Below are 16,860 nucleotides of genomic sequence, written 5' to 3' on the forward strand. Positions count from 1 at the left end.
GCTATAGGATTTTGCCTTGCTTCCACTTACATCATTATTTTTAAGGAAGAGAGAATTCTGGAATAATGTTAATATTGGGATAATGTTTTTATACACAACATGAGTGGTGTGCACGGGCCATGACTACGTTTTAGTTGATGATTAAATATTGAATCTGTGGAGATACTTCATAAGGAGATGATTCGATGCAATATAGGCATGTTTAATTTAGTGGCAGACAATAATTCTTGAGTCTTTTAAGTGCTTGAATGTAGTGTGGGATATTGTAGGAGGTGTTTTCTGAGTATTTCGGGGCAAACATGATCTGTATAGTGGGTAAAACGTAAAAATGCAATTTTTGTATTGTTAGAACAGTTGCGAACTAGTGGTTTGAGGCACTTGCAAAGAAAGGTGAGAGATGAGCAAAATAGCGGGTTGGAGTGGGCCGGCGGGAGATAGCTCTGATGTCTAAGTTAATATATTCGAGGAGAATAATATCAGAGAATAGTATATAGAGAGAAAGAAACGAAGATCCTTTTTTACCTGTTGTTCATCTTTTTGATATCAATTTGTCATAGCCGCTCTTCGTGTAGCACTCATTGGTTGGAGGTCGTTCTGCCATGGTGTTTCTTAGGCCGCGTGACTCTTGCAAACCCTCATTTCTTCCTGGGATCACGGGGACCGATGTTGATGCCTTAAGAGATAGGATCCGGTGTGGAGCTAGGTGTGGCTGTATCTTGGTCCATTGGTCGATGGGCTAGGTATTCAGGTTGGCAGGTCCAACACATGATATGGCAGTCATGACAAAAATAACTTTTTCACTCATTTCGCACCATACAAACATATGATCATTTGTAAATATCTCTAATTTAATGTTGAATATTTAAAATGAAGAAGAGAAAAAGAAACTAATCATTGATGGCTCTATATCATATGACGTGAGGCTATGCTCCTCATGAATGGTAGCCGGAGGTGGTGGCTGAAGCTGTTGATGACAAAATGGCACCACTGATGTGTCTCATTCGGGTTTCAGTGGTGGTGGGTCATGTCTAGTTTTGCTGGGGTGGTGGAACTATAGCAGCCGTAAGAGGAGGTCTGCCAAGTGCTCATCCCATCATAATTACATAGTATTGGTGGTGAGGCCCACAAGGCCCAATTGGATTGTGGAGGACGAGTCCCACATTGGGAAGTATTTATCTTGGATCAATTATTCGATTGAAACATACTTTCACGTTGATTATCAACATCGTATCCAATTCATTGATGGGGTTTGAAAAAATCATTGCAGATTGCATTATGGCTTGTAAGAATAAATTAACAAGGAATTTCAAAATACAATTCGGCATGACCCAATGCTATTACTATGCATCTCTCGATTCCAAAAAAAATCCAGGATACTGGTTAATTGTATCATAACCATCATTTACATTGCTGTGCACATTGATTATACATGGTTAATAATCTCTCCTGCAAGAGTGAATTCCAGCTGCAACACCTAGACATCCAGGACTTGAACATAATTACTGAGAGGAATTCAGCTGCACCTGTCGGTTGATACAAGATCCAAGTAGAGATGTTAAGTTTTGTTTAAATAGAGGAAACCAAACTAGGATTTGAGGGTCATGTCTTGGCAGCCAACAGAACACAAAAGCTAAATTATCAAGTAGGAAGCATAGCAGAATTCATATCTACCTAACACTAGGCTCTGGTTGCCAAATGCCTACGAAATGTGGAAAGATATATCAGTATCTTGGCAAACTTATAATTCTATTTCTTTCTATTTTATGTATTATTGTTAAGAACATGTAAAATTTCAGTACTTAAGTAAATATTAAAATAGACGTCCCCTCTTTTCTCTTTTTGTTACTCATTTTTTTCTATTTCTAGTATGGTAAAATTGCATAATAGGGGAGCTCTCCCCTTGATGTAGATCGAGGGGTGCATGGGAGTTCACGAGGAAGTTGGGAGCAAACTCAAGTGTCCAGAAGACTGTTCTAGACAGGTGTGTTAGAACGAAATCACAAGCTCATTCAAACGAGCTATTGTAGAATACAGCAGGAGAAGCACAAAAAGGCTCGTGTGCTAACTCGTTCGAACAAAATTGCAAACAAGGCAACCAGAAGGGCTCGTTTGCTATCTCGTCTGACCAAGATTGCAAACGAGTCAACCCAAGAAACTTCTAGAAGCCCTTGTTTGAGGTCCCGTTTGGACGAGATGAACCCAAAGGCTTCCAGTAGCTCTCGTTTGCTATCTCGTCCGAAGCTCGTTTGAACGAGGAATAAAATGTCATATTTTTCTTTATTTTCTATGCTCGTACGGATAGGGGTGTCAATACGGTTACGGTTAGCAGTTATTGCAATAACCGCTAACCGTAACTGCCTTAGCGGTTAGTAGATTTCACTAACTGCAACCACTAACGGCTAGGTAATTAGCGGTTAGGTTAGCGGCTAGTGAAATAGATAACTGCTCGCTAGTCGCTTTTTCAAAATTTGGCTTTTTAAGCTTTTTTTGGGCTTTTTTTTTTAAAAAAAATTATTGTAGCATTTTTTCCCTCATTTGTTTTTTGTATTTTTAGTGTCTTCTTAGGCCCAATTGCTATAAAAGAGCCCATATTGAAAAATAAAAAATATTTGACCCCAAATTTACATTTACTTGTACTTTTAAAAAATTCCTTAAATATTAAATCATAACCGGTTAACTTTTTTTTTTTTTTTAAAAAAAACACATACACACAAACACTATATATATATAAAATTCAACACAACATATAAAAGAAGTTCAAATAAACATATGATATATATGATTATATGTCATATTATATATGATCATATGTATTATTTGTTATTATATAATCATATGATTTAATGATCAATTCATCATGTGATATAATCATATCAATTATAGTGATAATGTTACTAAAATTAGAATGATAATACATTAATACTTCATTGTCAATTATAATGACAATGTGTTTATAAGTGACACATTGTTTAATCCAATGTCAATTACTTAATTTGATATTATACGAATCACATTATCATTATACATTAATAATATGATTAACTTGAATAAAGTATTTGAATTTTCATTGAATCATATGATTAAGTATTGATATTATACATTTATATTATTCATATGCATATATGTATAATTATAATTTATAACATATGTAGACTTATAAGTTTATAACATACATTGGAACTAAGTCTCTAGGTACTTAATTGTTGTATTAGTATGAATTGGTATACTTATGACTTATGTCATATTATATATGTATAATTTGTTATTATATAATCATATAAATTAGAATGATAATACATTAATACTTCAATTGTGATTATAAGTAACATATTATTGAATCTAATGCCAATTACTTAATTTGATATTATACGAATCACATTATCATTGTACATTAATAATTTGATTAATTGGAATAAAGTATTTTAATTGTCATTGAAATTCATATGATTAAGTATTGATCTTATACATTTATATTATTCATATGCATATATGTATAATTATAATTTATAACATAGATTAGAACTAAGTCTCTAGATACTTAATTGTTATATTAGTATGAATTTGTATACTTATGAGTTAACTGGAATAAAGTATTTGAATTGTCATTGAAATTCATATGATTAAGTATTGATCTTATACATTTATATTATTCATATGCATATATGTATAATTATAATTTATAACATATATAGACTTATAAGTTTGTAACATACATTAGAACTAAGTCTCTAGATACTTAATTGTTGTATTAGTATGAATTGGTATACTTATGAGTTATGTCATATTATATATGTATAATTTGTTATTATATAATCAAATGATTTAATGATCAATTGATCATGTGATATAATCATATAAATTATAGCGATAATATATTAATACTCAAATTGTGATTTAATTATCTAAAAAAAAAAATTGTGATTTAATGATAAGTGATTATGTTATTATAAGTATAAATATTACTATAATTATAATTATAAAAATATATTATATAAAAAGGCGGTTAGCTGTTAGCGGGCGGTTTCTAATCGCCTGCATTGACACTCCTACGTACAGACGAATAAGTGAGCCTCTTCTAATGAGTTGTATAAGTTTTGTTAAACCGACTTATTTTAAAGTTCTACTAGGTTTAGGAGTTTGTTGCTTATAAATACTTGTTAGACAACCTAAAATGGAGCTTTGATATATTTGAATAGTTTCAATAAGGAAATTCATACCGAGTTTTTCTTCTATTTTCCTCTATCCCCTCGATAGAATCTTAGTTGTTGAGAAGAGTTTTGAGTTATTTGTTGCTTGTCTTTGCAACCCACTACGTCACACTGCATCACTCTCCTCATATCAACACCCTTCCCCACCCTCCAAGAAAAGAAATATTGGTTGAACAAGAAGGCCTCTCCCCTCTGAAGTGGGAGAAATACCACTTGGCTACAAAAGGCATGTGGAAGCACATTCTTACATGTTTGTGAACTAAACTTTTTCTGGTGGTGACCATCATATTTTGAGTTGTCATCAGCAACTGTATGGCAATTTCACAAGGCAATTTAAGAATCCAATAACTTATCCAGGCGGGTCCAGATCACCTAGATTGTGTTCAGTAAACAGAAATATGTAGTTGTAAATTCAGTTCTTAAAAAAAAGAAAAAAAATAGCAATATCCTCTCTTAACTCAAAGTGGTACCCTAAAACAAAATTTCCCTTTTGAAAAACCCCCCAAGGGTTTTCCAAACAAGGCAATAGATATGCCAGTAGCAAAATAAGTCCTTCTAATATCATATATTTTATCAGCGACATACATAATTATGGACATAAAATGTCAGAGAAGCACAAAAAAGGGCTCTTTTAGATGTCCCATCACCCATGCGTATTAAACTGTATTGCTTTGCCTCAGAAAGTTTTATAGATGGAATGTAATGTAACTGCATTCCATGAGTTCGCAGTTCTAATCCAATAATCTATGTTGTGGAGATTGATCAAAGTTCTGCAAACAGCATATAGAAAATTAATGCCATTTGTGTATTTTTTTATTTTATTTTTATAAATAAGAATCGTATGAGTACATTTAACAAACAAGTACAAAAAACCCATATTGAACAGTGCAACACAGGTCTACACAATGTAGCGTCGCATCAATCAAGGGGCCTCAAGATAAAATCAGGTTCAAATCGACAGTCTTCTTGTTCTTTTGATTTGGTCAGGATAGAACAAGTTTTTGGATTGCAGCAAGATTCAGGACAACCAAAATTGACACAATTTACAGAAATATCAGAGGCAGAGTGATAATTAGAATCAGAGGAAGATAGAGAATCATTATCAGAAGAATAATCAGAAAATGCATTGTTTTGAAAAATTCTAAAGATTTTTTGCTTATATTTTTTAATGACGATGATAAGCAAAAAATCTTTAGAATTTTTCAAAACAATGCATTTTCTGATTATTCTTCTGATAATGATTTTCTATCTTCCTCTGATTCTGATTATCACTCTGCCTCTAATATTGTGTCAATTTTGGTTGTACTGAATCTTGCTGCAATCCAAAAACTTATTCTGTCCTGACCAAATCAGAAGAACAAGAAGATTTACTTCTTACCCTAATTTCAAAAATTGATAATCCTGATTTAAAAGAAGAGTATCTTAAAAAACTTAAGAAACTCATGACCAAAGATGTTGAAAAACCTGTTGGCACTAAAATCTCTCTTGAAGATACCTTGAAATGATTTTCAAAACAAAAATTCAAGGTTGTTACTATCTCAGACTTGCAACATGAGATTAGTATCATCAAGAAAGATATTGTCAACTTGCAAATTGCCTTGCAAAATGTTAATATCGAAAACAAAGATTTACAACAAAAACTTTTGCTTTTAAATCTTAACCAATGTTTTCCAGGAAGTGTTTCTGATAACGAAACAACTGAGCATGATGATGAGGCTGAATCCAGTCATAAATCTTTGTCTAATGAAGTTAAGATTGTCAGTATGATCAGTAAAATTGTTCCTCCCAGATGGTATTCAAAAGTCAAAATTACCATTTCCCCTGATTATGCTTTTGATGTTTTTGCTTTAATTGATTCTGATTTGAATTGTATTCAAGAAGGATTTATTTCTAGCAAATATTTTGAAAAATCAACGCAGAAACTTGACTCTGCAAGTGGAAACAAATTGCACATTGATTTTGAATTGAATAATGCTTATGTCCGTTGTGATAATATTCATTTTCATATTCCTACTGTTCTTGTCAAAAATATGAGCGAAAGAGTAATTCTTGGAATGCCTTTCCTTGCTTTGCTTTATCCATTCTCTGTTGACGAGATTGGTGTTTCAACTGTTAAATTTGGTATTAATATTCAAATACATTTTGCTTCAAAATTTGAAATTGATATTAATAGGTTGGATATTAAGTTTAGGCAGTCCCCAGATCTAGAAGTTGGATAAGGACCCTATTCCCATCAGAATTTTATCTTGCTTAAACACCCCCCTAACGGTTGTGTTTTCCCAGAATTCTTTGTTCATACCTATCCCAACACATGGCGCATATTATTATTTCATTTTTGCAAAAAATTATTTTGACATTATTTTGCATATATTTTATAAAAATTTTAACTATTCTGGTTCTAATTAGTTTCCTTATGAATTTTTGCAGTGCCACAATGACAAGCAAAAAGGATAAAGAGAAAGTCGATTCCAAGGCTCTGACTTTAAAAACAGATTATTTCCCTTCTATCCTGATTCTCAGATGTCGTACTCAAGTACACTTGCCTCCTCTTATGATCCCTTTTCTGATAGATCAAAAAATTCCTTCATTAGGTATGATAAAACGTCTGCCTATATGACTCTCCCTTATTCTCTGAATTTATTCTTTGTCGAATTAAATCGTTCTTCCTCTTCTAAATCTGCCGGAGATATTGCCCTCTCCTACTTCCCTCCAAATTTTCACTGGTTTCCTGAACATCCCAAGAAAAATTTGGCCTATTATTCTGCTGTCTTAAAACAAACCGATTCTATCTCTTTCAAAGCTATTCCTGATAGAAATAATCCCCAGAAGAAATACTTTATCATAGTGTCTATTTCAAAAGGATTATCATTGAAAAGGAATGGGGTAATCATCCCTCTGTCGCAAAATCCCTTAACGGATTTTCTATCCCTTGCACTTATTATGACTATATCGACTATATCGATGCCTGGTTTAAGTTCTTGCTTTATCAAACCTCGATTTTTAATCATTTTTGGTTTGTTAATTTTGACAAAAATTTCTCTGGTATCCTTCCTCTCTAGTTCTCCAGATGGTAGAACCAATTTGGCCTTCTCCCTGATATTCTCCCTCTCCAACTAGTTGAAGCTTTCCAATTACTACAAAGTTGATTCTTATGGCTCTAAGTTTTCAACTATGCTTTATTTTGTCAAAAAATACAAAATTCCTTGGATTCTGAAATGGTAATATCACCTTTCAGATGATAAGATCCAACGACAGTGGTTTGTCAAATGGTGGGATAAATGCTCACTAGTTGATTCCATTGTTATCACTGTCAAAGAAATATCTCAAGCACCCAAGGCTCATGCTTTGCCACTAACGGCTAAATCCCCACTCTTAATTACTCCTAGTATTTTCTCTTCCCCAAAAGAAGAAAAGGAAATATCCCCTGTTTCTTCTCCCTCCAATTCATCTAGTTCTTTCAAGAAGAAATCTTCTTCAAAGAAGAAAGATAAAATCAAAGCTCTCCTTGCTGCCCTTGAAGATGATTCTGACAATGACGAAGAAGAAGAAAAATCTGCATCGTCCCAGAGAAGACCCTACCCAGGGATTGAAGATTTGTGAACCAATGGCCCCTTAACGGCTAAATTTCCCTGTTCTCAGTTTTGGCCTATAACGGCCTCGGAATTCCCAAGAGTTTTGACGAAAAAGAACTGCTACCATTCCATTAACAGCTGGTTCTCAGTTCACTGTTCATAACAACAGCAATTATCTAAAGATCTTCAACGGATCAATGTTCATCACTATTTGAAGTTACTGTGCAAAATCACTGTTCACTTTTACTGTTCATTGTCATGGACGACACTGTACAAGATTACTGTTTAGACGCACTATTCACTGTTCAAAATTTGTCTGCCGACACTACAGTGTCGACAGCTACTGTTCCAGATTGGCGTTGAACGTGCTTCTACTGTGCACTTTTGACCGCATTAACGAGGCATCTGCTTTACTATTTGGTTCATGATTGTATTTTGTTTTTTTTTTTTAAATGTAATTGGCCTATATAACGGGCTCCCCTCTCCCATTATAAGGCATAAGCAATTTACCAGAGACCTTCATCTTCTGAAGCTCCTTTGCTCTCTAGCCATTCGCCTACTCTTATCATTTCTTCTTCTCTGTCACTTACTTGAGTAAGCTTTATCATGTATTTTTGTAAGCTTTATCTAATCTGTAACGATTTAAGCTTATATCAAGCTTTGTTTATCAAACTCCTTAACTATCTTTAATTTCAGTTCTTTATTTTGATTATACAACTATTCATGGCTGGTTTTACTGCTTTGTTTTAAATTATCTTATTGCATGTACATCTCTCCCCTACTCCTTGCATCTATATGCATACTGTGCTTCCTCTCCCTCCGTTGTTGGTATCAGAGCCAAAATAGATTGCTGATCCTCTCACTCTCCAGTTGGGTACGGAGAGGCTCTCCTGCGGCAGGTTCGTGTCCGTTCAAGTGCTAGGACACGGATGCTTTGGTAGGTACGGGTGTAGGCCATGACGGGGAAAGCCGTCCCTCACGCTTGGAGTTCGGGTTGGTCAGGCATAAGCAACCTGGCGTCGTGCCCCTCGAGTCTTTGTCGGACGAGAGCTCCCATTTGGTATCAAAGCCCTAAGAGTTCCGATCTCTTTGTTACTTGATGTACACCCTGCTCTCTCTTGACCCCCTGAGTATAGTCTTGTTCTTCTCCTCTTAGTCTTTGGTAAATTGCTTCAGCCTTACAATGGGAGAGGGGAGCCCATTATATAGGCCAATTACATTAAAAAAAAACACAAAATACAATCATGAACCAAATAGTAAAGCAGATGCCTCGTTAATGCGGTCAAAAGTGAACAGTAGAGGCACGTTTAGCGCCAATCTGGAACAGTGAAAGTAGTCAATTCGGAACAGTAGCTGTCGACACTGTAGTATTGGCAGACAAATCTTAAACAGTGAATAGTGCGTCTGAACAGTAATCCTGTACAGTGTTCCTCGTGACAATGAATAGTAAAAGTGAACAGTGATTTTGCACAGTAACTTCAAACAGTGATGAACAGTGATCCGTTGAAGATCTTTTAAATAATGGAAAGTTTTCTGTTGTTATGAACAGTGAACTGAGAACCAGCCGTTAATATAATGGTAGCAGTTCTTTTTCGTCGGAACACTTAGGAAATCCGAGGCCGTTATGGGCCAAAACTGAGAACAAGGAATTTTAGCCGTTAAGGGGCCATTAGTTCACAAATCTTCAATCCCTGGGTAGGGATAGTAGTCTTGTGTGTCTTCATAATATGGGGAAGCTTGAAGGGGCTTCTGGGACGATGCAGATTTTTCTTCTTCATCGTCGTTGTCAGAATCATCTTCAAGGGCAGCAAGGAGAGCTTTGATTTTCTCTTTCTTCTTTGAAGAAGATTTCTTCTTGGAAGAACTAGATGAATTGGAGGGAGAAGAAACAGGGGATATTTTCTGTTCTTCTTTTGGGGAAGAGAAAATACTGGGAGTAATTAAGAGTGGGGTTTTAGCCGTTAGTGGCAAAGCATGAGCCTTGGGGGCTTGAGACATTTCTTTGACAGAGATAACAATGGAATCAACTAGTGAGCATTTATCCCACCATTTGACAAACCACTGTCGTTGGATCTTATCATCTGAAAGGTGATATTGCCATTTCAGAATCCAAGGAATTTTGTATTTTTTGACAAAATAAAGCATAGTTGAAAACTTAGAGCCATAAGAATCAACTTTGTAGTTGTTCTTGAACAATTGAAAAGCTTCAACTAGTTGGAGAGGGAGAATATCAGGGAGAAGGCCAAATTGGTTCCACATCTGGAGAACCAAAGAGGAAGGATACCAGAGAAATTTTTGTCAAAATTAACAAACCAAGAATGATAAAAAATCGAGATTTGATAAAGCAAGAATTTAAACCAGGCATCGATATAGTCATAATAAGTGCAAGGGATAGAAAATCCGTTAAGGGATTTTACGACAGAGGGATGATTACCCCATTCCTTTTTAGTGATAATCCTTTTGAAATAGACACTATGATAAAGTATCTTCTGAGGATTACTTCTTTCAGGAATAGCTTTGAAAGAGACAGAATCAGTTTGTTTTAAGACAGCAGAATAATAGGCCAAATTTTTCTGGGGATGTTCAGGAATCAGTTTGTTTGGAGGGAAGTAGGAGAGGGCAATATCTCCGGCAGATTTAGAAGAGGAAGAACGATTTAATTCGACAAAGAATAAATTTTGAGAATAAGGGAGAGTCATATAGGCAGACGTTTTATCATACCTAATGAAGGGATTTTTTGATCTATCAGAAAAGGGATCATAAGAGGAGGCAAGTGTACTTGAGTACGACATCTGAGAATCAGGAAAGAATGGAGAAAATCTGTTGGTTATGGCAACAGAAGAAATAGGCAAAGAAGAAGCAAGGGAAGACTCTGATTTTAAAGTTAGAGCCTTGGAGTCGACTTTCTCTTTATCCTTTTTGCTGGCCATTTAGGCACTGCAAAAATTCATAAGGAAAGTAATCAGAACCAGAATGGTTAAAATTTTTATAAAATATATGCAAAATAATGTCAAAACTAGTTTTTGCACAAATGTAATAATAATATGCGCCATGTGCTGGGGACAGGTATGAACAAAGAATTCAAGAAAAACACGACCGTCAGGGGGGTGTTTAGGCAAGACAAAATTCGGATGTGAACAGTTTGGATTACCTCCTATTGCTTCCTCCAGAACGCAAAGGAAGAAATCTAAAGCTTTCATGAAATCACCCCCTCCATATTACAATAGCCACAAGAAAAGAAAATTTAATAAACCTAAATTTTCAAAACCTCCCAAAAAGAATAGAGAATCTAAATTTGAAATATATATATATATATATATTAAAACCATCATAATTGGCATGATTCAGTCATCATTATTTGGTGGTCCTGTCCACTTTGATGTTTTTCCCAAGATGTCTCTTTCTTTAATTGATGTTCATATTTTGAAAGCTCTAACGCTGAATATTCTCACATCAGGATATAATATGGAAAAAGGTAGCCATTCTGTTGCTATCATCTATCGTATTTATTATAAATTGATGAAAACAAATCTGGATCCTAGAGCTGTAATTAAGAATCCAGGCGAGTCAACTCTGTTGATTCAAAGTTCTACTCAGAATGCTCATATTAAAACTCCAAAAATGATTCGATGGGCTGAGATTGACCTCCCCAACGAATGGCTTTTGGAAGGTGTTGCAAAACCTTCTCGAGTAGTTAACGATGCCTCTAATCTTGATTACATCCAACAATATATGGATGGATCTGTTAAAATCAATTTTGCTGATTTGGGATATTCAAACAGAATTGAACGTCCCCTGTTGATTAACGAACGAAGGAATTCTTTTGCTGGTTCAACAACCTCAGAAGGACTCCGTCGTCGAGATAAAGATGTCGAAGAATCCCTTAACGATTCTCCTCATCTTCATCCCACAGTTAATCCTGGTTTGAAACTCAAAGGAATTTCTACCGATTCCCAAGTTTCGTCTGCTTTTTATTCCACCAAAAATCATCCCCTAACGGATGACGACGGAGTGGGGGTGGAAGCGCAGACTGCATATAGATGCAGGGATGAGGGGAGGTGATAATAGAATGTAGAAAATAAGCAGTTGTAAATCAAAGCAGTAGAACCGTCCAAAGTGGCGGTATGACAATTATATAATCAAAATATAAAACTGAAATTAAAATAGTTGAGAAGAAGCAAAACAGATAATCGTTATAGATTATATGATAAAACCTTTACAGAAGTAAGCGTTAGAACTTACTGAAGTAAGGGACAGGGAAGAAGAAGAAGAATCTGAAGGGGAATGGCTAGATAGTTTCTGGTGAGGGTAGAGTCACCTAAAAAACTTATGCCTTACAAAGGGGGAGGGGAGCCCGTTAAATAAACTGAGCAAAAGCATAAACAGTAAATTCCAATCATGAGCCGCGTTAATGCGGTCAAAAGAAAACAGTAAAAGTAAACAGTACAGGCACGTCTGGCGCCAGTCTGAACAGTGAAAGCAATCAATTTGAAACTGTAGTTGTCGGCACTGTAGTGTCGGCAGACAAATCTTGAACAGTGGGTGAATAGTGCATCTGAACAGTAATCCTGCGCGTGTCGTCCGGACATGAACAGTAAAAGTGAACAGTGATTTTGCACAGTAACTCCAAATAGTGATGAACAGTGATCCGTCTAAGAACAAGGAGAACCAAAACCAAAAACTCGAAAACCAGCCGTTATGAGCTAGCTCTGTCGATCTGAACAATTCTGGCCGTTATGGAGCCAATCTTGGAAAACATGAGAAAACTAGCCGTTTGAGAGGCTAGATAAAAACTGAAATTTGAGGGCCGTTATGAGCCCAAGCATTCACATGTCTTCAACCCCTGGATAGGGATAGTAGTCTTGTGAGTCTTCAAAATAAGGAGGGACTGGATAGGCTTTTCAGCTGATGGTTTAGACGTCTCATCTTCTTCATCATCTAAGTTATCCAGGGCAGCAAGTAGGGCTTCAATCATTTCTTTCTTCTTGGAAGAATTCTTCTTTGAAGAACTTGAAGAGGCCGAATGGGAGGAAACAGGGGAACTTTCTTTTTCTCTTTTTGGAGAGGAGAAAGCACTGGGGGGAATTAATAAATTGGACAAAGCAGACGCCTTTGGGGCAGGAAGGGCCTTGGGGGTGTGAGCCATGTTTTTAACAGCAAGGACAATGGAATCATTTAGTGAGCATTTATCCCACCATTTGATATACCAGTGTCTTTGAATTTTGTCTTCTGAGAGGTGATATTGCCATCTCAAAATCCAAGGAATTTTGAATTTTTTAACAAAATGAAGCATAGTAGAAAACTTAGCTCCATAGGAATCAACCTTGAAGTGGCTTTTAAACAATTGAAAAGCATCAACAAGTTGGAGGGGGAGAATATCAGGGAGAAGACCAAATTGGTTCCACCACCTGGAGAACCAGAGAGGAAGGATACCGCAGAAGTCTTTATCAAAACTGATAAACCAAGAATGTTCAAATTTCGAGGTTTGATGAAGCAGAAATTTAAAATAGGCATCAATGTAATCATAATAATTACAAGGAATGTTGAACCCATTAAGGGACCTGGAAGCAGAGGGGTGATTTCCCCATTCTTTTTCAGAAATAATTTTCTTGAAATAAACACTGTGGTAAATTGTTTTCTGGGGATTAAGCCTGTCTGGAATAGCTTTGAAGAAAACATAACCTGTTTGTTTCAAGATAGCAGAATAATAAGCCAAATTTTTCAAAGGATGTTCAGGGATCCAATGAAAATTTGGAGGAAAATAAGAGACGGCAATATCTCCAGGGGAAAGGGAAGAGGAGACCCGATTTAATTCAACAAAAAATAAATTTTGGGAATAAGGGTTTAGGATGGTTTCTGGGAAGGGTCCGCAAAGGGATCATAGGGAGCAGCAAGGGTGCTGGAGTAGGAAACCTGGGAACCAGGATTGAAAGGAGTAAATCTGTTGGTTAAGACAACAGATGAAAAGGGTAAAGGAGAAGCAATGGGAGCAATGGAAGACTCTGACTTTATAGTCAAAGCCTTGGAAACAACTTTATCTTTATCTTTTTTGCCTGCCATGGTGGCATTGCAAAATTTCAAAAGGAAAGAAATTAGGAATAAAGATGTGAAAATTTTTAAAATAGTACAAAATAATTTTAAAATTATTTTAATATAAAGTAAAGCAGTAATAATAATATGCGCCATGTGCTTAGGGTAAGGATGAACAAGAATTGTAGGCAAAACACGACCGTCAGGGGGAGTGTTTAAACAGGATAAAGTCCTAATGGGAATAGGGTACTCATCAGACTCTAGTCCTGGAAACCTATTACTTAACCTGTTAATATCAATTTCAAATTTAGAAGCAAATTGGAATTGAATATCAGAATCAAACTTAACAGTTGAAACACCAATTTCATTAATAGAAAATGGATAAAGTAAAGCAAGAAAAGGCATGCCAAGAATTACTTTTTCTTTCATATTCTTAACAAGAATTGCAGAAGTATGAAAATGAACATTATTATGGCAAACATGAACATTGCGGAGTTCATATTTGATAGGCAACTTGTTTCCACTGGCAGAATTCAATTTTTCAGTGGATGTTTCAAAATATTTTCTGGGAGCAAAATCTTCTTGAATGCAATTCAAGTCAGAACCAGAATCAATTAAAGCAATGACATCAAAAGCATATTCATCAGAAATACGGATATGAACTTTTGAATACCATTTGGGAGGAACATTTTTTACTAATCATACTGACAACCTTAACCTCATCAGAGAGAGGTTTATAGGTGGATTCAGCCTCATCATTATGCTCAGATTTTTTAGTGTCTTCGTTACTGGAAGCACTTTCTGAAAAACATTTGTTAAGATTTATCAGCAGCAGCTGTTGTTGTAAATCTTTGTTCTCAGTCTTAACAGCTTGCAAGTCAGTTTGCAATTTCACAATATCTTTCTTGATGTTACTAATCTCATGCTGCAAATCTGAGACAGTAAGCACTTTGTTTTTCGGATTTGAAAAACGTTTCAAAGTGTCTTCAAGAGAGATTTTGGAAGTAGCTGGTTTTTCAAAATCTTTCAACATGAGTTTCTTAAGTTTTTTAAGATACTCTTCTTTTAACTCAGGATTATCAATTTTTGAAATCAAAGTTAAAAGCAAATCTTCTTGTTCTTCTGATTTAGACATCATTGAACAAGTTTTTGTGTTGCAGCAAGAACCGACACAGTTCTCAAATTTAACACAATTTTCATAAACAGAGGAAAATAGAATGCAGAAAATAAGCAGTTGTAAATCAAAGCAGTAGAACCGTCCAAAGTGGCGGTATGACAATTATATGCATACTGCGCTTCCACCCCCACCCCTCCTTGGTATCAGAGCCATAAGAGTTCTGATCTCTTTGCTGCCTTGATGTACACCCTGCTCTCTTTCTCCCCCCCTGAGTATAGTCTTGCTCTTCTCCTCTTTGCTTACCCCCTGTTATCCTTTCTCTGTGTCGAGGTTCTAGTTGCTTTACGGTAGTCCACCACCCCGTCAGTACAGTTTCAAGTTACCACCCCGTCACCTCAGTTTGCGAACCTGTAAGTCCCGTTGAAAGCCTGAGTTTGGCGTGTTAGGGCATTAAGTAGGTGCTGAGGGCTAGGCCAAGGGTCTGCGTAACCTGTATGTTAGGCCAAGGGTATGTGTGGATAGTTAAGCGTTTAGAAAGGACATGCTTAGGAAGTTTAACCAGTGAGTGAGTACCTAGGATGAGATCCTCTAAGACTTCACCCAGTGTGTGATTTTGAGTTTAGTTTGTGTGTCATAATGTGGAGATCTAATTCTTCTGTTAGCTCTAATTCCAGTTTGCCACCGGACGTGGTTAACTATGAAAATATTTCTGTTGATGGTGATAATGATTTCAGTAAGTGGAACATCCCTAAGCTGGACGCTAAGGATGTCTACAATACTACTTGGTTTCAGTCTTCTTTTAAAATTCAATATTCTGTCAAAACTGTTGAACAAACTTTTGCGGTTTCAGGTAATAATCAGACTATTACCTTGTTCAACAAGAAATTTGTTAATGATGCTCTTGCTAAAAAATACAGATTTTTGCATATTGGTTTTGTCCAAGTTGCAGTCAAGCCTTTGACTCGACTCGGTATTAATGCTTCTGTTTTGCTTTATTTGCGTGATGCTAGGTTTCTTGATTTTAAAACCAGCATTATTGGCATGATTCAGTCATCATTATTTGGTGGTCCTGTCCACTTTGATGTTTTCCCAAATATGTCTCTTTCTTTAACTGATGTTCATATTCTGAAGGCTCTAACGCTGAATATACTCACATCAGGATATAATATGGAAGAAGGTAGCCATTCTGTTGCTATCATCTATCGTATTTATTACAAATTGATGAAAACAAATCTGGATCCTAGAGCTGTACTTAAGAATCCAGGCGAATCGACTCTGTTGATTCAAAGTTCTACTCAGAATGCTCATATTAAAACTCCAAAAATGATTCGATGGGCTGAGATTGACCTCCCCAACGAATGGCTTTTGGAAGGTGTTGCAAAATCTTCTCGAGTAGTTAACGATGCCTCTAATCTTGATTACATCCAACAATATATGGATGGATCTGTTAAAATCAATTTTGCTGATTTGGGATATTCAAACAGAATTGAATCGCCCTGAAACAGTAGCTGTCGGCACTGTAGTGTCGGCAGACAAATCTTGAACAGTAATCCTGCGCGTGTCGTCCGGACATGAACAGTAAAAGTGAACAGTGATTCGTCTAAGATCAAGGAGAACCAAAACTCGAAAACCAGCCGTTATGAGCTAGTTCTGTCGATCTCGAACAATTCTGGCCGTTATGGAGCAAGTCTGGGAAAACCTGAGAAAACTAGCCATTATGAGAGGCTAGACAGCAAACTGATATCTGAGGGCCGTTCTGAGGCCAACCATTCACATGTCTTCAACCCCTGGGTAGGGATAGTAGTCTTGTGAGTCTTCAAAATAAGGGGGAACCTGGATAGGCTTTTCGGCAGATGGTTTAGACGTCTCGTCTTCTTCATCATCCAAGTTATCCAGGGCAGCAAGTAGGGCTTCAATCATACCAGATCGAGGG

At 36.1% G+C, this 16,860-nt stretch overlaps 1 long non-coding RNA gene across 1 annotated transcript in view; it reads right to left on the minus strand.

Annotated features, from left to right (window-relative positions):
• Positions 1–1,287: 1,287 nt before the first annotated feature.
• Positions 1,288–16,860, minus strand: part of LOC132165258 (uncharacterized) — a 31,473-nt gene continuing 15,900 nt past the window's right edge. Inside the window, exon 3 of the long non-coding RNA XR_009438476.1 lies at positions 1,288–1,523. This is a non-coding gene — a long non-coding RNA (uncharacterized LOC132165258). The remainder of the gene's footprint in view (positions 1,524–16,860) is intronic.

Source organism: Corylus avellana, chromosome ca11, assembly GCF_901000735.1.
Source record: "Corylus avellana chromosome ca11, CavTom2PMs-1.0".
Classification (NCBI taxonomy): Eukaryota; Viridiplantae; Streptophyta; class Magnoliopsida; order Fagales; family Betulaceae; genus Corylus; species Corylus avellana.